Raw genomic sequence first — 6,018 nt, 5'->3', positions numbered from 1 at the left:
ACCACTTCATGTTAAACCCCAAATTGTCCTTGCTTGTAAGAAAACATGCATTTTTAATGACTGCAATCTATGCAACACATCTAGGATTAAAATTGTTTCTTATCTTCCTTTGGTGATAACACCAATATGTCATGGATAATGGGTATGGGGAAAAGAAATATTAGGATTGACTGGTGGCTAAAAGTGAGTGCAATCTATGAGAAAAGGATGAAAAATATAAAAATAAATGAGATTCCAAAATCCATAAATATAGTTGATTGGAATAGCATATCATAAACCATTAATATTGAGCAATTATCTCACAAGGTTTCTCTAAGTGATCAGATGAAAAAATAATTATTTAGAATTTATTTGAAGGTGTTCAAACATACTAAGCATAGTGTAATAAAGAATGAAATTATGAATTCCAATATGATCATTCATTGTCAGGAATATATGCAAAATATTCTTATTATAACAACATCACCTTTGAATCAAACATGATATTAAAGAAAGAAACCAGGCCCTCCTATACTTGAGCATTATGATAGCAATGCCATTGGTTTATGCAGCGTAAGGAGTATTTATCAGCACACCAGTTTCATGTTGCATAAATCATGTTATTGATAACAACTTCAGCCTATCAGTAGTATGTATCATTGGAACACGACTTAATAGCCAGTTAGAAACAAGTTTTCTAGTATCTACATGGTTCCTTAAAAGCAGAAGTACCATGAGTTTATGCAGCAAGGTTTTCGACATTACAAGCAGCGGATGACATAACATTTCGCAAAGTGTCTCTACAATTCCCAGCTATAAAAGTTTTTTTTGTACCTAATTATAGAAATATCTATGTCTATCTCAATTCTTTTCTTTCATTTTCGTATGAGACGTTGTCAATAGCAAAGAGATTGATACATCTAACATATCATATATATTTCTTCTTATTGCTATGCCTGTTGAAATAGAGAAGGGAGCCAAGCCTTCACTTATGTGTTTGTAAAGCTGAAGCGTGAAATGTACAAAACAAATAATTATTTTCTAAGCTTTTTGATTATTGAAAGAAAGCATTGCTTTTGAAATATTTCAAATTTTGTACCATTTTTGTATATCACTGGGTATGTTAATACCTCTAGAAATTAAAGAAAAAAAAATCAAAAATTAAAAATTGCCTCTTGGAATGTGTATGTTTGCAATGACTCCAAGGTGGTTATAGTATTCTGTATATATTGTGTAAATACTTGTATATTATGTAAATAATTAACAGATCTGAATCTTGTCTTTGCTTCTTTTTTATATTTAAACAGGAGCAATTTTTTGGTCATTGTTAACTTTAGAGGATTTAGAGAGAGAGCGAGAGAGAAAAAATCATTCCTTGTTGATAATTGGTTTATATGTTGTCTGTAAGTCTATTCATACTATCATTTTTGCATTGTTTTTTTTCAGTTTGAGTGTCTTTACAAATTATTGGATTATGTTAAATATGGAATTTAAGTCTGTCAGAAGTTATTATTGTGCGTGTCAGTATGTGTGTGCATGTGTACAATCATGCAGATATAATTTGTGCCAACTATTTTTGTTGTGGGGGAACATTCTTTGAGGCTACATACATGTATTGTTTACAACATTTGAACAAATTATTTTATTAAGAACCTGAGGCCTGTTGCAGAAAGAGTTGCAATCAAACGCAACTCTAAAAATCACGCGCAACTTGATTTTCAACCAATCAACAGCGCGCATTTTGGACTTGCGATTGATTTTTTGACTTGCGTTTAAATGCGACTCTTTCTGCAACGGGCCCCTGGTCAGTCTTTGAAGACACCAACACTGAAATTTAACAGTAAACTCATGTCATGAAAGATATAGTTCATTCATGAAAGACAAGAGTTCATTTGATTTGAGATGTTTTGAAAAAAGGTGCTGCATAGATACAAAATAAATTAGAATATGTAGTCTATCAGTCACAAGAGTAATTATTGAAGATAGTTGTTCACTTTGTGGAGGTTTGCTACAATCTGAGTATAATAATATTGGTGTATGCAGTATGTTTTAGAAGGGAAGCCCTGATATGGACCCTATTAATGAATCATGGCTGTATTTGTTCTTACAACACCGATATACCTTTTCTTCTGTCGACTTGGGCTATGTGAATTTGTACCAGCAGGGATAAATGCAACTAGCAGTGGAAATAGTGGATCATTTTAAGTACTATTCTTGGTCAAAATGTGCACTATATTAATATACTTTGTTGTCATCATTTAGATACCTGGATGGAAATCTCCGCATAAATTGCAAAAATTAGCCTTAAAAACAGACATACTGAAGCTTTTTGACATGCACTCACAGGACTAAAGTCGCATGAATGACTAGAACGCTAGAGCAAAACAATATATGATAGAACCGAAAGAGACACTGGACCATTATTCATTTTATTATGATAAAGAATAAACTTCCAAAATCAGCAAGTTATTTTAGATGAAGCTTCTACAAAGTGATTAATTTTTTTTTTAGTAATTTTGCCATAAGACACATTTTTTCAATCTGCTGCAGGCATGTGGTGTGTTTCATGAAGATTTTTGCCAACAATTTGCAATGACTGTTGTTATAAGCTACTAGAAATCTGAGCATCTGATTGGCCGAGAGCAAATTAGTCGGTGAAAGTAACTGACAAATCTCTTCATGAAATGCTCCCCAGAGTTGATTACTAACTCATTAATGATTTTTCTTTTCTTGACGCAGTGAGAAACAGTTTGTCCATCACACTTTACTTAAAATAATGTACTAACAGAGTCCAATAGTTTTAAATATATTGCTATATATCGATGAAGCCGTACTGAATACATTGTAATAGATTCAAAATGCCTATTCAGAGTAAGCTTTCCTTGTGATTTCATTGCTTATATTAAATACCTGTAGGTGATGTGATCCTAATTTCATCTTATATTTGAAATCAAGATAAATGAAGTGTAAGTTTCTATTTATTTGTAATTATTTAAATGATGGTTATGAGTACATTACAATGCAGCAGTGTCGGGTTCAGCATTTTCTTGAGAAGGCATGAGAAATCAGATGCATGTTTGACTTTGTATTATCAGTGTTGAAAACTTGCAGTTGGTCAATATCCATTTACAAACAATAATATTTGCAAAAAATGAAAAATATCACTTTTATTGGTTTATGTTTTGGGCTTCAATCGATTATACATTTTGCAGAAACTCGTAGCCAGAGTATCCCTTTTTTTGTTGCAACATTATAAATCAATAAATATTTGGTTAGAAATGTTTTGGATAAGTATACAGAAATCTAAATAATCACATTGACTTTGCAGTGGATGCAAATTGAGGTATTTAAAATCTCATTCCTCAAAGTTTTTTGACACACCCATTTCCTGGAGAAATTTTCCCTCTTTCTGCTTGTAAATGTTTGGACTCCAAATGAATTGTGAATTTTTAAAAAGTATTAATTGATAAGATTTTTATATGTCCTTGATTAATGCATAGATAAGACTGAGGTTTAGTCATTCTAATTTTGAGACAAAATCCTGCCTTTAGTAATGAAGAAGATGAATGTCACTTATTAAAAATTCAATTGGGAGAATTATTTACTCTTTGGATGTTAGTTGTTACACATTTTTTTCTTTTTTGCCAATTATATGTTGTTGTTTTTTATTGTCTAATTTAAGTGTGTACCACCTTGACAGTTTATTTCTGACATTTAAAGAATACCTATGGTTTTGGAATGAATATGAAATGTAGCTGATAAATTTTAATTCAAATCATAGATGAATTCTGAATATTATGTTGATGATGTGTGACGCTTGTTATATTTTGACAACTTCTCTACAACGTACAGAATATAGAACTTACAAATACAATGAATTTAGAGACCCTGTTGCATTAAAGGGATGGTCCAGGCTGAAAGTATTTATAGCTTAATAAACAGAGTAGTATTCACTGAGCAAAATGCCGAAAATTTCATCAAAATCGGATGACAAATAACAAAGTTATTGAATTTTAAAGTTTAGCAATATTTTATGAAAACAGTCATGAATATTCATTAGGTGGGGCTGATGATGTCACATCTCCACTTGTTCTTTTATATTTTATTATATGAAATCGGGTTTATTCACATTTTTTTTTCCTCCCAGAACTAGAAAATTGGATTGACAACTAATTTAGTGCATTAGATATTTATTGCTGCAACTTATTTCATTTTAAGGGAGACAAATTGTTCATAATAATGAAAAAATTATGATTTTATGTAATCACATAAGAAAACGGAAAGTGGAGATGTGACATCATCAGCCCACCTAATGAATATTCATGACTGTTTTCACAAAATATTGCTAAAATTTAATCTTCAATAACTTTATTATTTGTTATCCGATTTTGATGAAATTTTTGGCATTTTGCACAGTGAATTCTACCCTATGTATTTATATATATATATATATAAATATTTTCAGCCTGGACCATCCCTTTAAAGTTACAATTATGCTCCTTTGGTATCAATGGTAACTACTGAGATAAACAGACCGATATAGCTCATTTGAAATCAAAGGCTCCAAGCAAGTTGCCATAATGGGAATTACAAAAAAAAAGATGTACATAGGAATACTGTTAGGGCATAAAACTTCAGTTATTATAAAAAAGAAGAGATTTTACATCATGGCCCTGTAAGATAAAGATATAAGATCAATGTTTACAATCTAACATAACTTTTGGTGTATGGTTTTCATAGACTTACAGTGTCACTTAATTACTGATTATGATATTGCTCAGCTCAGCTCCACTGTTTGTTGTACAGTAATTGGGAAAAAAATCTTGTCAATTAACCAAGAGGATTGTTGGGATTGGTATTCTTGCCCAAAAGAGGGGATATCTTTTTGTAAGTAATCAGACACATATATCAGAGGGGTGTTACTTGTCTCTCATTCATATTTGATTATGGAAATTAGGGATACATAATTTGAAGAAAAAGTAGACTAAATGCATTTTATTTGTTAAAGCTAAACTAAAGTTTAGTTCCATCTTTTACCTGTTTATGACACCCCCCCCATTTTTCATTCACTGATTCATCACTTTTTCTCATTTTCACCGTGACTGCTGATGGATTGTTTTTTTTTTTTCAAATTAAAGACACATCCATTTTTTATATGAAGATATTACTAACTTTTGGATTATAACATTTTTATAGGATTTACCAAATTATGTAATGAACATAATGATAAAATATACAGTTTTAATATTATCACAGGTACAACTGAAACAAGATTTGTATACTGTTATTTATATCAAAACAAGGATAAAATTGATTCTCTACACTTTGATCAAAATAAATGTGTGTATTACGAAAATATAAGTAAGGAATTTTTATTATGAAATTAGTAATATGCCAGCTGCTAATCTACAGAAAAGTGTGTACTGACAGCTATTTAAAATTGAGTGATTGAATTAGGCATATTTGATGAAAGGCATTAGTTTTAATGCATTTCAGCTTACCAAATGCTTTACTTTATTTTTGTTCTAACTGTTCACCCCATTATTTAGTGTTTTGTTCATCTTGTTTGTTATTTTGCCAGGGGGTATGATATGTATATCAGAATTGAAAAAAAAAATGAAATGTTTTTTTAGCATCTGAAAGGTAGGACATTTTCATTCTTATAATTATTTATTTACGTATTTGTTAGTTTTTTGTGTACAGTACATGTATGTAAAATAAAAGGGATGAAAAGAAATATGAAAATATGGAAAAATAAATCAGTGTATTGTTTAATTTGTAAACATTGTTTTGTGAAAACTCACCTTGGAACCAGGCGCCCGGTGCATAAAGCCTTAAACATTTTGTTTGACATAACTCTCCTTGACCATATTTGAAAGAAAATCAAACATTAATTAAGAACAATGCTAGAGTTTAGCTTTTCTTATGATGATATCAAGAAAGAAATTTGTGCAATAAAAGGTACAGAGAAAAGGGCTTACAAGATGATCAAATAATAGCAAGACAGCAAATTGTTCTGCCCTATTCCGTGTGACCATA

At 30.7% G+C, this 6,018-nt stretch overlaps 1 long non-coding RNA gene across 1 annotated transcript; it reads right to left on the bottom strand.

Annotated features, from left to right (window-relative positions):
* Positions 1-2,505: 2,505 nt before the first annotated feature.
* On the bottom strand, positions 2,506-5,710 carry LOC121415513. Its single transcript, XR_005970016.1, has 2 exons — positions 4,452-5,710; positions 2,506-3,867 (listed from the first exon to the last, which is right to left on the bottom strand). It is a non-coding gene; the product is annotated as an uncharacterized LOC121415513 (long non-coding RNA).
* Positions 5,711-6,018: the final 308 nt, after the last annotated feature.

The sequence above is a fragment of the Lytechinus variegatus genome, chromosome 5 (assembly GCF_018143015.1).
Source record: "Lytechinus variegatus isolate NC3 chromosome 5, Lvar_3.0, whole genome shotgun sequence".
Lineage (NCBI taxonomy): Eukaryota > Metazoa > Echinodermata > Echinoidea > Temnopleuroida > Toxopneustidae > Lytechinus > Lytechinus variegatus.
Note: the sequence above shows the minus strand (reverse complement) of the source record. Positions and strands in the feature narration are given on the sequence as shown.